This window comes from Schistocerca piceifrons, chromosome 2, assembly GCF_021461385.2.
Source record: "Schistocerca piceifrons isolate TAMUIC-IGC-003096 chromosome 2, iqSchPice1.1, whole genome shotgun sequence".
Classification (NCBI taxonomy): Eukaryota; Metazoa; Arthropoda; class Insecta; order Orthoptera; family Acrididae; genus Schistocerca; species Schistocerca piceifrons.
Window position 1 is genome coordinate 262,561,458 of NC_060139.1, and position 19,345 is coordinate 262,580,802.

General features: G+C 45.7%; 1 protein-coding gene across 1 annotated transcript in view; it reads left to right on the top strand.

Moving 5' to 3' along the window:
* Positions 1-19,345, top strand: part of LOC124775313 (frizzled-4) — a 473,590-nt gene that overhangs the window by 311,309 nt on the left and 142,936 nt on the right. The window lies entirely within an intron of this gene.

Here is a 19,345-nt window from a genome sequence, read left to right on the forward strand (position 1 = left end):
AAGCACAGCGACGCCACGACTTTTAAAGTTGTAGTGAAGTCTCCTGATGATGTCAGAGGTAAGTAACGTAACACTTATAGCATCAATATCAATGATGTCTGGTGACGTCATTGTAACTACAGGCATGAGGTAGGCGACCTTGGCTTGGCCGTGTTGAAAACGCACCACCTTACTACTTTCTCTCACGGAAGCACGCGTTGTCCATTTGAAACCTCGTATAGTGCTTGTTGTTAAGGTTCCCACGGAGTAGATACCATCTCTGACGTGTCATCGTAAGGGCCTGCAAAATAATCATCTACGGCTGCCGAACTTCATCAGAGGACTCGAAATGATTTCCAGCCATTAAATGGCGGAACTGGTAAACGTCAGCGGCTGCCGAATGGGGTGAACTGGGTGGATATTAGAATACTTCGTACTTCGCATCTATTCTGTTTTTCTTATCGTCTTAGCTTCGTCAGCAGCAGTACTGACTCGAATAAATATTTTTTTATGCAGTACAGGGCCTCTCTTTACGCACTCTTTCACCAGTTTGCTTCAAACGACTTGCGTAGTTGGTTAGTTAGTTGATTCGGGGGAGGGGACCAAATAGCGAGGTCATCGGTCCCATCGGATTGGGGAAGGCAGTTGGTGGTGCCTTTTCACAGGAACCATTTACGTGAAGCAATTTAGGGAAATCACGAGAAACCTAAATCAGAATAGCCGGGCGCGGGTTCGAACCGTCGTCCTTCCGAATGCGAGTCCAACGACTTGCGTAGTATTCAGCTATTTTTATTCCACTGTTCTAAAGGTAAATATCTATTTACTTATCTTATTCTTCCACCATTACAACCAGTCACATTGATAGCTACAATAGACCACATAATCGCATACATTTATTGATGGTAATTGTGTGCATGACAGTTATTTGTGCGTGTCGCGTAGCATATTAATGGTGGTAAACATTAGGAAAAGTTACTTCCCACTACCACAAAAATGTCGTTGGCCTTCAAACCCACTGTACAACTAGTGGTAGTGCTGTTTCTGCTACTGCTACCATGAGTGATATGATTAGTACTACATACTTCTCCCGCAAGTTCTCTCATTTCGGCGATCGTTACTGGCAGGATCAACATGATTAAATTATTCAGGATTGCTGGTCACCCATGCGTTACGAAGAATTCCCTGGAGACAATGAGCGCCATCTGCACCCTCAACACTTTTTGTGCGCAACAACCTTTTCCAACCGCCGTGAAGTTTCGGCACGACGTGAGGTCTCGTAAAGTAAAATGCAGGGTGTTTCAAAAAGGACTTTACAACTTTGAAAATTCATATAAATTAATTCATAGTACCTACAGAGGTGATTGTAGTGTCAATTTGTAAGGCAAGACATCAGGTTTTGTCTCGCGTAGTTCGCTAGTGCCGAATCGGATCGTAAGGAGGGCTAGCGGCAGTTGCGTTAAAGATGGCTGCCTTCACTGGACCTGAGCGAGCTAGCTGTGTGTTTTGGTTTGAAGAATCGAAGTCGGCGACAACAGTTCAGTGTAACTTCAGTACCAAGTATTTGCACTTTAAAGATCCTCCTAGTAGCCCTACAGTTTATGAGTGGCATATATGTTTTGTAGAAACAGCGTGCTCGGTAAGACATAGGAAATCATCAGGTCGTCCAAGCACATCTGACGACGTCGTTGAGCGAGTGAGACAGTTTTGTCAGCAGCCCTACGAAATGACCCGGTGTGCATCTCGCGAACTGCAAATCCCACATACGATTGTTTGGCGTTTGTTGAGAAACCGTTTGCATTTGAAACCGTACAGATTGACTATCGTACAAGCAATAAAAGACACAGATAAAATTGTTCGCAAGAACTTCTGTGTGGATATGTTAAATCGATTACATGAGGATGAACATTTATTGGACAAATCATCTTTTCTGACAAGTCGACTTTTCACTTAAGTGGCAAGGTTAACACACGTGACTGTAGGATTTGGTGCAGTGAAAATCCACGTTAAACATTGCAACATTTTCGTGATAGCACTAAAATGAACTTTTTTGTGCACTGATCAAGAACAAAATGTACGACCTCTTTTTTTCCGTGAAAGAATGATGAACGGGATAGTGTACCCGGATATCTAACAACAATTTTTGATACCACAGATCGATGAGGATATCCAAGAACGAAATGTTTGCTTCATGCAAAATGGTGCACCACCCCACTACCTGGCTGATATCGGGGATTTTCTCAGTGACCGCTTTCCAGGTCAATGGACTGACCATGATGCGCCAATTCCAAGGTCCCCACGTTTCCCAGACCTGACACCACTCGATTTTTTTATGGGGATTCATTAATGACACCGTGCTTGTACCTCCTATGCCGACTTCTCTACCTGAACTTAGAGCAAGAATTTACGCCGCCACCGAGCAAGTTACACCTGCAATGCTACAGCGAACTTGGGAAGAAATTGACTTCCGCTGGAATGTGTGCACCATAACCAACGGAATCCACATACAATATCTTTAACTTAGTGTAAACAAACTTAATATGTTTCCCTACAAAATAACATTAAACCCAGCTCTATATCTTCTTTCAATAAATTTAGATGAATTTTTAAAGTTGTATAGGACTTTTTGAAACACCCTGTAGATCGGCGCCCTTTTTTTTTTGTCCTTTTCAAACCATCCAAACACTGATCACAAATTTGTTTTACATTTGCCTTTGGTAGCTCTTAAGTTGCACAAGGCATTCTTGTGGTTACTTATTAATGAAAAATATACAGCACTCTTCCTTTGGATAATCCAGTTGCGCGTGCTGTCTTTCATACACTTTTAACGCTGATCGTCCGATATATGTTGTGTTTACAAACGTGAGTCCAGTTGTGGATCGTCGTTCGCGTGAATCACATAGAAAATAAGTGCTACCTTGTCTAAATTCAGCCGCCTGTTTTCTTGAGAGTTGAAAATCCTTATAAATAGCAGTTATTCTTTTTTGCGTTCCTAATTTTCATTTCCCTATGTGGGATAAACTGGCACTGACGGTGCTACTGCTCTTCAGCTATGGTTTAAAATTTTGCCTTCCTAATTTTCATTTCCCTATATGGGATAAGCTGGCACTGACGGTGCTACTGCTCTTCAGCTATGGTTGAAAATGATAAAGAGACAAATATAGCATTTATTAAGATAAATAAATGATAATGAAATGACTGACATGATGGAGATGATTGGGAGGAGGGGCAGTTCCTGATTCTACTAGGTCGGAAGGGAGGATAAAATTGTTGGAAAGAGCTGAAATACTACTTGATTCGGGATGGATCCAAGTTTGAGTGAAGGTAGTTCCAGGCCATGGGTATCGAGGATGGGAGTTACGGTAGGGTGGTGGGATTGAGCTTTAGGGAAGTATAGAACAGGCGGAGACGTTCTAGATGAGGGAACTCTTATGAGATGGTACAAGATTCGGGTGAGACACGGTAGTCGTATACGGAATGCGAAGTGGAATGCACATCGTTCCAGCTTTTGAAGGAGGCTTTTAAACGTGGGAGGAGCAGAGGGGTTAAGTCTTTATCAACTTTGGATGAATCGTAATTGGCGATAAGTTGCTGTTAAACAAAGAACAGACATGAAGAACAGCAAACCAGACGGGTGCAATAGGTTAGTGAATACATCATTTTGTACACTACTGGCCATTAAAATTGCTACACCACGAAGATGGCGTGCTACAGACGTGAAATTTAACCGATAGGAAGAAGATGCTGTGATATGCAAATGATTAGCTTTTCAGAGCATTCACACAAGGTTGGCGCCGGTGGCGACACCTACAACGTGCTGACATGAGGAAAGTTTCCTCCCGATTTCTCATACACAAACAGCAGTTGACCGGCGTTGCCAGGTGAAACGTTGTTGTGATGCCTCGTGTAAGGAGGAGAAATGCGTAACATTACGTTTCCGACTTTGATAAAGGTCGGATTGTAGACTGTCGCGATTGCGGTATATCGTATCGCGACATTGCTGCTCGCGTTGGTCGAGATCCAATGACTGTTAGCAGAATATGGAATCGGTGGGTTCAGGAGGGTAATACGGAACGCCATGCTGGATCCCAACGGCCTCGTATCACTAGCAGTCGAGATGACAGGCATCTTATCCGCACGGCTGTAACGGATCGTGCAGCCACGTCTTGATCCCTGAGTCCACAGATGGGGACGTTTGCAAGAGAAAACCATCTGCACGAACAGTTCGACGACGTTTGCAGCAGCATGGACTATTAGCTCGGAGACCATGGCTGCAGTCACCCTTGACGCTGCATCACAGACAGGAGCGCCTGCGATGGAGTACTCAACGACGGACCTGGGTGCACGAATGGCAAAATGTCATGTTTTCGGATGAATCCAGGTTCTGTTTACAGCATCATGATGGTCGCATCCGTGTCTGGCGACATCGCGGTGAACGCACATTGGAAGCGTGTATTCGTCATCTCCATACTGGCGTATCACCCGGCGTGATGGTATGGGGTGCCATTGGTTACACGTCTCGGTCACCTCTTGTTCGCATTGACGGTACTTTGAACAGTGGATGTTACATTTCAGATGTGTTACGACCCGTGGCTGTACCCGACGAAACGCTACATTTCAGCAGGATAATGCACGACCGCATGTTGCAGGTCCTGTACGGGCCTTTCAGGATACACAAAATGTTCTACTGGTGCCCTGGTCAGCACATTCTCAAGATCTCTCACTAACTGAAAACGTCTGGTCGATGGTGGCGGAGCAACTGTTTCGTCACAATACGCCAGTCACTACTCTTGATGAACTGTGGTGTCGTGTTGAAGCTGCATGGGCAGCTGTACCTGTTCACGCCCACAGGCTCTGTTTGACTCAATGTCCAGACGTATGAAGGCCGTTATTACGGCGAGAGGTGGTTGTTCTGGGTACTGATTTCTCAGGATCTATGCACCAAAATGCGTGAAAATGTAATCACATGTCAGTTCTAGTATAATATATTTGTCCAATGAATACCCGTTTATCATCTGCATTTCTTCTTGGTGTAGCAATTTTAATGGCCAGTAGTGTAATTTATAGATGTGTTTTGCGTTGGACTTGAGCAAATAGGGCGCAAGGTGACAGCGAAAGTTCGAATTGAAAGTCACAGACATGACCACTTTAAAAGACTCGTGCACAAAAACTTTACTTTTTTCAATTGATTTCAGGCAATGCCCATTTCACCAGATACAATTGCATCATACTAACGATGCGGCCCGGTTTCGAACGGGTAGCGATAAATATGTATGGCCAGACGACATGTCGGGCGTAGCGATAGTAAATTATACGTTATACTCAAAGCTTCCTCGTGTTCAATTTCTGCATTAGTTACAATCCCTTAGCCTTCACGCACAAACAGGCCGGCCGAAGTGGCCGTGCGGTTATAGGCGCTGCAGTCTGGAACCGCGAGACCGCTGCAGTCGCAGGTTCGAATCCTGCCTCGGGCATGGATGTGTGTGATGTCCTTAGGTTAGTTAGGTTGAACTAGTTCTAAGTTCTAGGGGACTAATGACCTCAGCAGTTGAGTCCCATAGTGCTCAGAGCCATTTTTTTCACGCACAAACAGAAAATCGCGGCGGGGGACTTACGATACATACAGACAATTATAAAAACAGGACATTGTCTGACTTCGTTACAAAATCTAAAACACAACGAATTACGTAAAACCGAATTATATAAAGGTAAGCGAACAATTACAGGGTGACAACTATTGAACTATATGAAAAAAAACGTAAATTAGTTACGAACTACGGCGTGCATACACTTTAGTCAACATGTAACGGTCACTAAAGATACACGGATTTAGGTGATGCCATGTTCTATATGCCTGCCATCATTGGCGATGATATGGTGCAGAAGAATAGCGAAATTCTTCATGACCCGCTGAAGTGGCGGAACACTGATGCTGTCGATGACCTCCTGAATCGCTGTTTTCAACTCCGCAATGGTTTGGGGGTTATTGCTGTAACCTTGTCTTTAATACAGCCGCACGAAAAGGACCAGTCGCATGTATTCAGATCCGGAGAATATGGAGGCCAATCGAGGCCCATGCGAGTGGCCTCTGTTTATCCCACAGCCAAATGCGGTCCCCAAAGTGCTCTTCTAGGACATTAAACACTCTCCCGGTTCGATGGGGTCGAGCTCCGTCCTGCATGAGCCACATCTTGTCGAAATCAGGGTCACTTCCAAAACCTTCACGTTCCGTTCGGTAGTCATCGTGCCACCAAGGAATATCGCACCGATTATTCCGTGCCTGGACATTGCACATCACACAGCCACCCGTTGAGGGTGAAGAGACTTCCCGATCGCCAAACGCGGATTGTCAGTCCCCCAAATGCGCCAATTTGATTTATTGACGAACCCATCCAATTGAAAGTGGGCTACGTCGCTAAACCAAACCACTAACTTCCATCAAGCCCCGCGGCCAACCTTGCAGTTTGAACGGCCTAACGCAAACCTTTCAAAACATTATGACTGTTTTATTTTATATAGTTCAATGATTGTCTCTGTATGTGCACAGGTCAAGTTGAGTATTACATTACTGTGCAGTAAAATTTCATTTATACCAACGCCGACTCATTACCATACCCTGACCCTCTTTCATGAATTTATGAGTCGTCGACAACAACGAGAAATTACCCGAAATATGAATGGCAACCCAAAATTTTGGCTGTCATCTGTAAGCCGCGTAGACACTTCGCAGAGCGATATATGCAGTAGGTATTGTGAGACGGACTTTCTCCTCTCATTACTCAACGTGCTTTGATGTATGCATGTGTGTGTGTGTGTGTGTGTGTGTGTGTGTGTGTGTGTGTGTGTGCGTGCGTACGTGCCAGACGTGGGGGTGGTACCCGTATCACCGGCGCAATCTCCCTGAAATCTCTGATGAATATGCAGCGTAGCTGGGTGGAACTGCGGGATTTGCAATTCAGCAGGAGGTCGGCATGTTTCCGGCGTGATTAGATCGGCGCGGCGGCCGCCCTAATGGGAGCAGCTCCTGGTAAGGCGCGCCACGACCGCCCCTGCTCCCGCCGACGTTAATGAGCGTCCCGGGCTGGGTGCGCAGCTACTCACTCCACGTCTGATCCTGAGGGCGATTACACGGCTCTGCAAATCAGATGTGCAGCGAGCGAGAGCTCTGTGGCCTGGAGAGGGCGACGGAATTTTGATTTTGTTAATATACGACGAGTAGCGTAATAACTTTAGGTCAGATGTAGACTTGATTTGTACAACAGTTTAGTTTTACTTGTTTCTGAAGTGGACGCGTGCTATGTGACTAATTCAAACACATAAACCGGAATACCTGCAGTCATACTTGTTTACTTAGTAGCTCAAATCTGCCGATGTCCAGTTATTTATAACTCATTACCACTACTGGCCATTAAAATTGCTACACCAAGAAGAAATTCAGATGATAAACGGGTATTCTTTGGACAAATATATTATACTAGAGCTGACATGTGATTTCATTTTCACGCAACTTGGGTGCATAGATCCTGAGAAATCAGTATCCAGAACAACCACCTCTGGTCGTAATAACGGCCTCGGTACTAGTGAGCATTGAGTCAAACAGAGCTTGGACGGCGTGTACAGGTACAGCTGCCCATGCAGCTTCAACACGATACCACAGTTACCGAGCGAGGTGGCGCAGTGGTTAGACACTGGACTCGCATTCGGGAGGACGACGGCTCAATCCCGCGTCCGGCCATCCTGATTTAGGTTTTCCGTGATTTCCCTAATTCGCTCTAGCAAATGCCGGGATGGTTCCTTTCAAAGGGCACGGCCGACTTCCTTCCTCGTCCTTCCCTAATCCGATGAGACCGATGACCTCGCTGTCTGGTCTCCTTCCCCGAAAGAACCAACCAACGATACCACAGTTCATCAAGAGTAGTGACTGGCATATTGTGACGAGCCAGTTGCTCGGACACCATTGACCAGACGTTTTCAGTTGGTGAGAGATCTGGAGAATGTGCTGGCCAGGGCAGCAGTCAAACATTTTGTGTATCCAGAAAGGCCCGTACAGGACCTGCAACATGCGGTCGTGCATTATCCTGCTGAAATGTAGGGTTTCGCAGGTATCGAATGAAGGGTAGAGCCACGGATCGTAACACATCTGAAATGTAACGTCCACTGTTCAAAGTGCCGTCGACGCGAACAAGAGGTGACCGAGACGTGTAACCAATGGCACCCCATACCATCACGCCGGGTGGTACGCCAGTATGGCGATGACGAATACACGCTTCCAATGTGCGTTCACCGCGATGTCACCAAACACGGATGCGACCATCATGATGCTGTAAACAGAACCTGGATTCATCCGAAAAAATGACGTTTTGTCATTCGTGCACCCAGGTTCGTCGTTGAGTACACCATCGCAGGCGCCCCTGTCTGTGATGGAGCGTCAAGGGTAACCGCAGCCATGGTCTCCGAGCCGATAGTCCATCCTGCTGCAAACGTCGTCGAACTGCTCGTGCAGATGGTTGTTGTCTTGCAAACGTCCCCATCTGTCGACTCAGGGATCGAGACGTGGCTGCACGATCCGTTACAGCCATGCGGATAAGATGTCTGTCATCTCCACTGCTAGTGATACGAGGCCGTTAGGATCTAGCACGGCGTTCCGTATTACCCTCCTGAACCCACCGATTCCATATTCTGCGAACAGTCATTGGATCTCGACCAACGCGAGCAGCAATGTCGCGGTACGATAACCCGCAATCGCGATAGGCTACAATCCGACCTTTATCAAAGTCGGAAACGTGATGGTACGCATTTCTCCTCCTTACACGAGGCATCAGAACAACGTTTCACCAGGCAACGCCGGTCAACTGCTGTTTGTGTATGAGAAATCCGTAGGAAACTTTCCTCATGTCAGCACGTTGTAGGTGTCGCCACCGGCGCCAACCTTGTTTGAGTGCTCTGAACAGCTAATCATTTGCATATGAGAGCATCTTCTTCCTGTCGGTTAAATTTTGCGTCTGTAGCACGTCAATTCGTGGTGTAAAAATTTTAATGGCCAGTAGTGCAGTTATAGCGCAGTATTAAATGAAGCAGAACGATTTAAAATTATTTTGTTTTGCAACCTTTAAAGAAATGAATCCGCCAGTTTTTCAGATCAGAGTTTAGTAAATTTCGCAATCGGTATTATGATTCAAAATAGTTACGTTGTACATCACAGCACGATATGAATCAAGTCCATGAATCACAATGTTGGCAACAAATAATGTTTGCTCTATGCAAAATTCTGTTTATAGCATTAACGTCTCTGAAATACATTTTATGAGTGCGTCTGGGTCAATGGATAAATGTACAATTACAAATTGCAAATGAACGGACAAAACCGAAGGTGTCGGGTTCGATACCCTGTAGGTCGTATGATTTTTTTGCCACGTATCGCCCCTTTCACCTCTAGCAGTGATTTGTGAATATGACATAAGTCAAATGGTTCAAATGGCTCTGAGCACTATGGGACTTAACATCTGTGGTCATCAGTCCCCTAGAACTTAGAACTACTTAAACCTAACTAACCTAAGGACATCACACACATCCATGCCCGAGGCAGGATTCGAACCTGCGACCGTAGCGGCCACGCGGTTCCAGACTGAAGCGCCTAGAACCGCACGGCCACACAGGCCGGCGACATAAGTCAAATTGCACCGTGGTTAGTTGTCTACATTAAGGGTTAAGTTGTCCCGTAATTGCTACGATGTGTCAGTCCAAAACTGACCCACTCGTATTGCTTAACGCGCATAATACGACTCTATATTTGAACTCGTATAGATTATCAACAGTTTTTGCTGATGAATGCAGTGTACCATTTTCTTAACGTCGTTTATTTCAGTCGCTGTTAACTGAGATTCTAATTAAAAAAACTTGTTGTTGTTGTTTCGTCATTCGTGATCTCTTTTAGCCTCCCCCCCCCCCCATTTCGTTTGTATCATTTCCGGTCCTCTTTACAAAAGAAGCAGTTTCTTCTTTACAAAAGAAAAACTGGTTTGGAGATTTCATTAAAGTAGGTTGATTATATATATATATATATATATATATATATATATATATATATATATATATATATATTCTTTTTTTCCCACCGGAGAACACCACAACTTCAGGTTCGTCGGAGACAGTATGACACTATCCTGGCATCCACGTTATCAAATGCAAACCCTGTGGATGAAGACAACCTCCGCTTGCACTCTTCCTATGCAGCTTTTGCCTCGCATTTGGCATAGGTTCGAAGATTCCGCACTTTTTTGTATCCTTCATCAAGCGTGATTCCGAGGTTATCAACAATTTTGCCGTCTTTTTTTGTGAGGTTTCCGTATATATTAATTTCGATGTCCCATAGTTCTGGTCATCGATGAATTGTTTTTATAAAATTCATATTTCTCATCGTTGTCCATTTCTCCGTTGCTGTACACTACACGCGAATGGCAACAAACGATTACAAAACATATCGCTATAAGTAACCGCGCAAACTTTCGCACAAAAACGAAACAATATTGTTTTAGCTCAGGCAAGAAACTGCAGCGCTGTCGGCTAGAGACGTAACAAACAAACGTGAGCGCAAGAGGGGAGCATTTGCAGACAGGACACACAGAAATATTGCCCTGCAATACGAAATCTTCCCCACCTTGGTGGACAACACCGGCAGCTCGTCGGCAATGCAGCTACGTGTAACACCAACAACAGTGCCCGGCGATACAGCAAAAGTGCAGCCACACTGCTCCAATGTTGGCGGCAACGCTATTCCTGCCAAATATTGCCGTAAAACATGGCCCATCTGAAAGCACGTCGAGAAGGTGGATGGAGGGCAGTTTTACAGTGGCAAGCAGAAGCGTACCACGGGACGCTCCAGCCAGTAGCGCCATTCTACCGCGTCTGACCACGGCACGCCCTTCAGGGTGCGTCTTTAGGCTGGCCGCAAGATGAGACGCAGCTCTGTGAGGTGACGCAGGGTGACTCACGGTGAGTTTTTGCGAACCACACAACTGAATGGTCCTGCGCACGTTAGAGCGCAGCATGACGTGACGCAGTTCCTGCGCTTGGTGACTCTGCGGACCGCAGTCTCCTGAACGCAGTTTACTGCGAGGCTCACGATGGTTCTGGCTGTTGGTAGTTCGAAATGGAGGAAAAGCTAATTGAAGTCGTACGTGTTCGCAAAGTTCTGTATGATACAAGCCATGAAGATTACTTGAAAACGAAGTGAAAGCTGAGAAGTGGGAGGAAGTGGCCAAGGAAACGGACATACGAAATGGTAAGTTGCATTGTAATTCGTTGTTAACATTCTACATTGACATTGTTAAAACTCTGTAGCAAATTTTCGTGTATGTGCTCTGTCCCGGTTAAATGTTTATCAAGAAAGATGCCTAGGTTCCTTACAATATCATTCCTTACTAGCGTGTAGCCCTCCATATCTACCAGTGAAAACGGAATAGATGGATTTAACCACGTCTTTGATCAATGTACAATCGAAACTGTCGTCCGAATACATTTCTTATATAAATTTTATAACGGGGAAACATTGTTACAAAAAATCGTGAAAAATTACATGTATATAGGTTATATATAATATATTAAAGAAATAGGTACCTTTACCATCCTGTATTAGAATGCAACGTTGTGTCAAAATCTCAAAGCAATCGGTCAAGAGCTTTCGGAGGTTAGTGGCTATACACAAACCAACAGAACATTTTTATATATGGAGATATGTGTTAATCATAATAGCTTGCCTTAAAAACAGCTAGTTTCTCCTTGGTTCCAATCAGCCTTGTAGCGTTGCATCCCTGTCTGTCAATTTCATTCTTGATGAGATGATGCACTTCTTGGAATTGATCATTGATCACGGTTTAATCTAAAATAGTTCGTGAATTTTTCATCATCAAATTCCTTAGTTAAAGCGAATTCCCCATGACTTAGTCTTCTTTTCATGTACGCACTTTTTTCTGCTTTTTGTTTCATCAAAGCGATGTAACACACCGTTTCGAACTCAAACTCAGAATCGGAATCCGATTCTGAACTTATATCTATTAACATAGCAGAAGTAGTCGCCATCTCTGCCAGAGCCAAAGTTCCTCAGCAAACTGCGTATTGAAACTGCGATCCAACTTGCGACGATTGTCGCTTTGACTCACGCTGCCGTGAGGAATTTGGCGTGAGCCCCCTTGCGTCTTCTCACGGGCCTGCGTCTCATCTTGCGGCCCGCCGTAGCGTCGGTTTACCAGTTCGTCTACATATGAGAGGTTACTTAGCTGCTGTAGTGTTCATTAAGGGTGGCATAAACCGTGCACAAGAATTACATTAAGTGGCGAGAGTAGGAACTGTGCCGCGATGTTGAGGGTGGTAGGCAACGGCAGAGTTGTGGCGTGGGACACACAATACGCAGTGTATTCTAGATGCCTCCCCGAGCACAACGCATCACGCACTGGCCCTCCCACCTGCGCTCCAGCTACAGAACAAGTGCTTAAAGGCCAGTAGCTGAGAGATGGCGCCGGCGGTTAGCGCTGGCGGCTGCCGACACGGCGTTAATAAGCCGGCGGCTGCGGCGGCGCTGGTTTATCCTCGCGCCGGGCCCTAAATCTGATGCCATCTGCACGCCAGGGCGCGGGAGGGGCGCCAATTACACGCGCCGCGCTGTCCGGCGTCCTGCGCTGGGTGCGGTCCTCCGCTAATTAAAAACTCTGTCCTGCGGGTGTCGCCGCGTCCCCACACTGGCCGCCGAGTGGGTTGCTTCTGGCGGGAATGGACTCGAAACACCACGCTTTTCTTGCCTGTGAGATTCGTTCTTTAAAACTTCATCCTTATGCGAGATTACTTTCACTACGGAAAAAACTATCCCTACATCTACATCCACATCTACATTTATACTCCGCAAGCCACCCAACGGTGTGCGGCGGAGGCCACTTTACGTGCCACTGTCATTACCTCCCTTTCCTGTTCCAGTCGCGTAAGGTTCGCGGGAAGAACGACTGCCGGAAAGCCTCCGTGCGCGCTCGAATCTCTCTAATTTTTCATTCGTGATCTCCTCGGGAGGTATAACTAGGGAGAAGCAATATATTCGATACCTCATCCAGAGCCGGCCGTAGTGGCCGAGCGGTTCTAGGCGCTACAGTCTGGAACCGCGCGACCGATACGGTCGCAGGTTCGAATCCTGCCTCGGGCATGGATGTGTGTGACGTCCTTAGGTTGGTTAGGTTTAAGTAGTTCTAAATTCTAGGGGACTGATGACCTCAGAAGTTAAGTCCCATAGTGCTCAGAGCCATTTGGACCATTTTTGGACCTCATCCAGAAACGCGCCCTCTCGAAACCTGGACAGCAAGCTACATCGCGATGCAGAGCGCCTCTCTTGCAGAGTCTGCCATTTGAGTTTGCTAAACATCTCCGTAACGCTATCACGGTTACCAAATAACCCTGTGACGAAACGCGCCGCTCATCTTTGGATCTTCTCTATCTCCTCTGTCAACCTGACCTGGTACGGATCCCAAAGTGATGAGCAATACTCAAGTATAGGTCGAACGAGTGTTTTGTAAGCCACCTCCTTTGTTGATGGACTACATTTTCTAAGGACTCTCCCAATGAATCTCAACCTGGTACCCGCCTTATCAACAATAAATTTTATATGATCATTCCACTTCAAATCGTTCCGCACGCATGCTCCCAGATATTTTACAGAAGTAACTGCTACCTCTGTTTGCTCCGCTATCATATAATGATTTTTTTTTTTGGTCATCAGTCTACTGGCTGGCTTGATGCGGCCCGCCACGAATTCCTTTCCTGTGCTAACCTCTTCATCTCAGAGTAGCACTTGCAACCTACGTCCTCAATTATTTGTTTGACGTATTCCAATCTCTGCCTTCCTCTACAGTTTTTGCCCTCTACAGCTCCCTCTGGTACCATGGAAGTCATTCCCTCATGTCTTAGCAGATGTCCTATCATCCTGTCCCTTCTCCTTATCAGTGTTTTCCACATATTCCTTTCCTCTCCGATTCTGCGTAGAACCTCCTCATTCCTTATCAGTCCACCTAATTTTCAACATTCGTCTATAGCACCACATCTCAAATGCTTCGATTCTCTTCTGTTCCGGTTTTCCCACAGTCCATGTTTCACTACCATACAATGCTGTACTCCAGACGTACATCCTCAGAAATTTCTTCCTCAAATTAAAGCCGGTATTTGATATTAGTAGACTTCTCTTGGCCAGAAATGCCTTTTTTGCCATGGCGAGTCTGCTTTTGATGTCCTCCTTGCTCCGTCCGTCATTGGTTATTTTACTGCCTAGGTAGCAGAATTCCTAAACTTCATTGACTTCGTGACCATCAATCCTGATGTTAAGTTTCTCGCTGTTCTCATTTCTACTACTTCTCATTACCTTCGTCTTTCTCCGATTTACTCTCAAACCATACTGTGTACTCATTAGACTGTTCATTCCGTTCAGCAGATCATTTAATTCTTCTTCACTTTCACTCAGGATAGCAATGTCATCAGCGAATCGTATCATTGATATCCTTTCACCTTGTATTTTAATTCCACTCCTGAACCTTTCTTTTATTTCCATCATTGCTTCCTCGATGTACAGATTGAAGAGTAGGGGCGAAAGGCTACAGCCTTGTCTTACACCCTTCTTAATACGAGCACTTCGTTCTTGATCGTCCACTCTTATTATTCCCTCTTGGTTGTTGTACATATTGTATATGACCCGTCTCTCCCTATAGCTTACCCCTACTTTTTTCAGAATCTCTAACAGCTTGCACCATTTTATATTGTCGAACGCTTTTTCCAGGTCGACAAATCCTATGAAAGTGTCTTGATTTTTCTTTAGCCTTGCTTCCATTATTAGCCGTAACGTCAGAATTGCCTCTCTCGTGCCTTTACTTTTCCTAAAGCCAAACTGATCGTCACCTAGCGCATTCTCAGTTTTCTTTTCCATTCTTCTGTATATTATTCTTGTAAGCAGCTTCGATGCATGAGCTGTTAAGCTGATTGTGCGATAATTCTCGCACTTGTCAGCTCTTGCCGCCTTCGGAATTGTGTGGATGATGCTTTTCCGAAAGTCGGATAGTATATCGCCAGACTCATGTATTCTACACACCAACTTGAATAGTCGTTTTGTTGCCACTTCCCCCATTGATTTTAGAAATTCTTTCTATGTATTCGCAATACATTACATTTGTCTATGTTGAGGGTCAGTTGCCACTCCCTGCACCAAGTGCCTATCCGCTGCAGGTCTTCCCGCATTTCGCTGCAATTTTCTAATGCTGCAAATTCTCTGTATACCCTAGAGACGAGGGTGTGAGTCAGTGAAGGCTACTGGGAGTTTTTAATGTTAGTGCAATTTTTCAGATGGATATCGCAACACACCATGCGCAGAGAACGTGCTCACGAAGCTTATTGTCATCTTTCACACTTTGATGAAGGCCGGACCATTGTTACTAGGGTAATCCCAAAAGTAAGGTCTCCTTTTTTTTTTATAAGTACAGAACTCTGTTTGTGTGGCAGTTGGTCACATTGTTATGAAGAGTGCTTCACGCGCTGTTTGCAAACATGCGCACGCCGCGATGAGGTGCTGTCTTGGCTAGGCAGCCGTTGAGAATGGAGCTCACATTGTGTGTTGCCGCCAAGTGGGAATTGCGCGCAGTTATTCGGTTTTTGAACGCAAAGGGCACTGCGCCGATTGAAATCCATCGCCAGTTCACGGAAGTGTATGGTGAGTAGTGCATGGATGTCAAAAATGTTCGTAAGTGTAGTAGAGACTTTGCAGCTGGTCGGACCGAAATTCACGACGAACAAAGGAGCGGGAGACCGTCAGTTTCTGAGGAGACAGTGTTGAAGGTTGAGCAAAGCATGCTTGAAGATCGGCGGATCACCCTGGATGATCTCTGCACGTTGGTTCCTGAGTTTTCCGAAGCATCGCTCACAGAATTTTAACGGAAACATTAAACTACCGGAAGGTGTGCGCAAGGTGGGTGTCACGCATGTTGACGGAAGACGACATGCGGCAACGAGTTGATGCTACCCGCGCATTTCTTCACCGCCTTGCAGCCGAAAAAAACAACTTTTTGGACTTAGTTGTCACAGATGACGAAACCTTTGGCCAGAAAGCGATTCAACTCCGACGATGAAGTGAAAGAAGAGGTTCATAACTTTCTTAACAGCATGGCGGCGAGCTGGTATGACATGGGCAGACAAAAACTGCCACAGCGTCTACAAAAAGGCATCGGCAGAAATGGTGATTATGTCGAAACGTAACTAAATGTTCAAGCTGTAAATTGATGTAAACGATTGTAGAAACAAACAGGTCTATGTACTTATAAAAAAATAGGAGACCTTACTTTTGGGATTACCCTCGTATATGGAACGTGTGGCTAGGTGAAGTTGGCGTATAATCGGGTAGTTAAGGAGAAAGCTAGATATCAGTGACAATTTTCATTTTTCAGACATCGAACTTATTTCAGTGAAACATAAACAAGTGATTAACAAAATATATGACCTAAGACGACTTATTTTTGATGGTTTAAATTATATGTAATGTAACTCAACACTATGCAGTACACAGTTATATCCCGTGCCATGGGTAAAAGCAAGTACTCTGTGGGACACAAGTGGGAAATGTTGTACTTTCCGTCTTAGGCATGGGCTGGCCGTTGTGGCCGAGCGGTTCTAGGCGCTTCAGTCTGGAACCACGCGACCGCTACGGTCGCAGGTTCGAATCCTGCCTCGGGCATGGATGTGCGTGATGTCCTTAGGTTGGTTAGGTTTAGAGGACTGATGACCTCAGATGTTAAGTCCCATAGTGTTCAGAGCCATTTGAACCATATTAGGCATGGGACGCACCGCTACACGTGCAATTCACCTTCAGTCCACCCTGTACAATCGTCATGGGCCCACTTCTTACACTTTAAATACTTTACTCGATCATCTGATTTTCCTGTTGACGAGTAGATCTCTTTGCAAATAAGACAAGGCGTTTTATTCTCAGCTTCAGAAGAGGTGTTTGTCTCACATGTCTTCAGCCTCCTTTGACTCTTTTTGCTATAGTCGTCCGCCTTCAGTTTCCATAGCCTGCCGGGAAGAAGCTTTTGTTGCACTGAGTTCGTTTTTTTTAGGGAGTCTCCGTGATCAGGGCGCATTTTCCTCTTGTTCTGATTGATAATGGTGTCTCGTAATGATGAATTGGCTTTACACTCTCTTGTAATAACAGCGAATGAAGACTGTGTTTGCACATCAGTGGATGGATTTGGATGTTGAGAAGAAGTAATAACTCACTCCGTTGTCATCTGGAAATCTAGAATGTTCTGAGGCATCAAGGGATCACAAATTTAGTATTCGAGGGCAGCGTGGGTGGTAAAAATCGTAGAGGGAGACCAAGAGATGAATACACTAAGCAGATTCAGAAGGATGTAGGCTGCAGTAGGTACTGGGAGATGATGAAACTTGCACAGGATAGAGTAGCATGGAGAGCTGCATCAAACCAGTCTCAGGACTGAAGACCACCTCAACAACTACAACGCGTCTGACACTAATAGGCCTGATGGCGGTTCTGAAGTTGCCGACTGTCATCGTGGTCTAACGGCCAAAAAATAGTGTTACCAATTCGTGAAGAGAAACACGAGGGTTGCACGTCCCAATTTCGCCTGTCATACCGACACATTGCACTGACAATTAGCTGGCTGGAGAGCGATGGTTGCAGTATGAGAGAGCCGAGACGAACTCACGACAACAGTGTCGCTCTGACGAACAGACGGATGACAACAGATGAAGTACGAGCAGAGGTTTCTGGCAGACTATCACAAAGTGTCGGCAACAGATTGATGGAAATTAGGTTGAGACCTCGAGTTTCCATACCACAGGAAACAGACAGAGCCACAGTCAACTCGGAGTGCTGCTCTGGAGTGTTCAGTGGTGAGTCTCGCATATGCCTGAAGCGGTCAGACGGAGCAGTAGGAGATTAGTGTTTAACTTCCCATCGACAACGAAGTCATTAGAGACGGAAGACACGTACGGATTAGGGAGAAAGATGGAGAAGGAAAGCGGCCGTGCCCTTTCCAAGGGACCATCCCAGCGTTTGCTTTAAGCGATGTAGGGAAATCACGGAAAACCTAAATCAGGATGGTCGGACGGCAGGTTTGAACTGTCGTCCTCCCGAATGCGAGTCCAGTGCGTTTACGAAGCAGATACCAGGCTGAGATTCGTAGGAATAATATTAAGGAAATATAATTCACCCATGAAAGAAGTGGCTTACAAAACACTTGTTCGGCCGATTCTTCTGGAGTATTGCTCATCAATCTGGGACCTTCGCTGATGGAAAGTACATTTATCAAACTGTGTGGAGATGTTGGTCACACAAACGAGTGTTAAACGAGTAAAATTATGCTCATTATCTACGTCAGTAGCGGGTGTTGACCGACACGAGCACACTCGTACTCTTGGCATAGAAGCAAAAAGCCTCGGAATGTCGTATTGACGAGGTTCTTGCCGTGCCTGAAACACATGCCGTGTCAATTCTCGAAGATCGCCTCCTGGAGGGTAGTATGAAAGCACACATCTTCCCATCGTGTGCTAGACATCCTCTGTGAATGGCGAATCAGGCCAGTCAAGGATCCGTACATTCTTAAAGGCATATATGGTGTGAACTGCAGGGTCTTGTCTTATTCTCCTGGAATACGCCAACAGGTACCGTGGTCGTGAAGGCTATGCCCTCAAGGTTCATCACTCTTGAGACGTATTAGCTGGCATCCGGCCTCCCTACAACAATTACCAAATCGGTCCTCCTGTTCCCCAGTAGTTCCCCATACCGAGATTCCAGAAGTTGGAGAGGTATCATCGGTCTGGAGAATTGCTGCTTCATCTGACCCTTCAGCATGTCGTTTACAGACCTTTACCAGGTTGAATAGATAGAAGAAGCAGACAAGATCAACGAAGAGCGGCACGTTTCGTCACGGCATCGTTTAGTCGGCGCGAGTGTGTTAAGAAAATGCTTAGCAAACTTCAGCGGTAGAGCTACAAGAGAGGCGTTGTCCATCACGGAAAATGTTCACTACCGGTACTGAAATCCCGAGAGAACTCTTTGTTCAGGGAAGAGTCGGACAACATATTACCTCCTTCCAGATACGTCTCGCGAAATAACCACGACGAGAAAGTTCGAGAAACTGGCGCTAATTCGGAGGTTTCCCAACAGTCATTCTTCCCACGCGCCATTTGTGATTGAAACATGGAAAGCGGTATCGGATAGTGATACCAGAATACCTTCTGCAGCACACCGTCAGGTGGCTTGTGGGGTATGTTGTAGATGTTTAAGAATTCAACAAGATATCTAACCGAACACTACTCGAAACCGCGCATCGAGGAA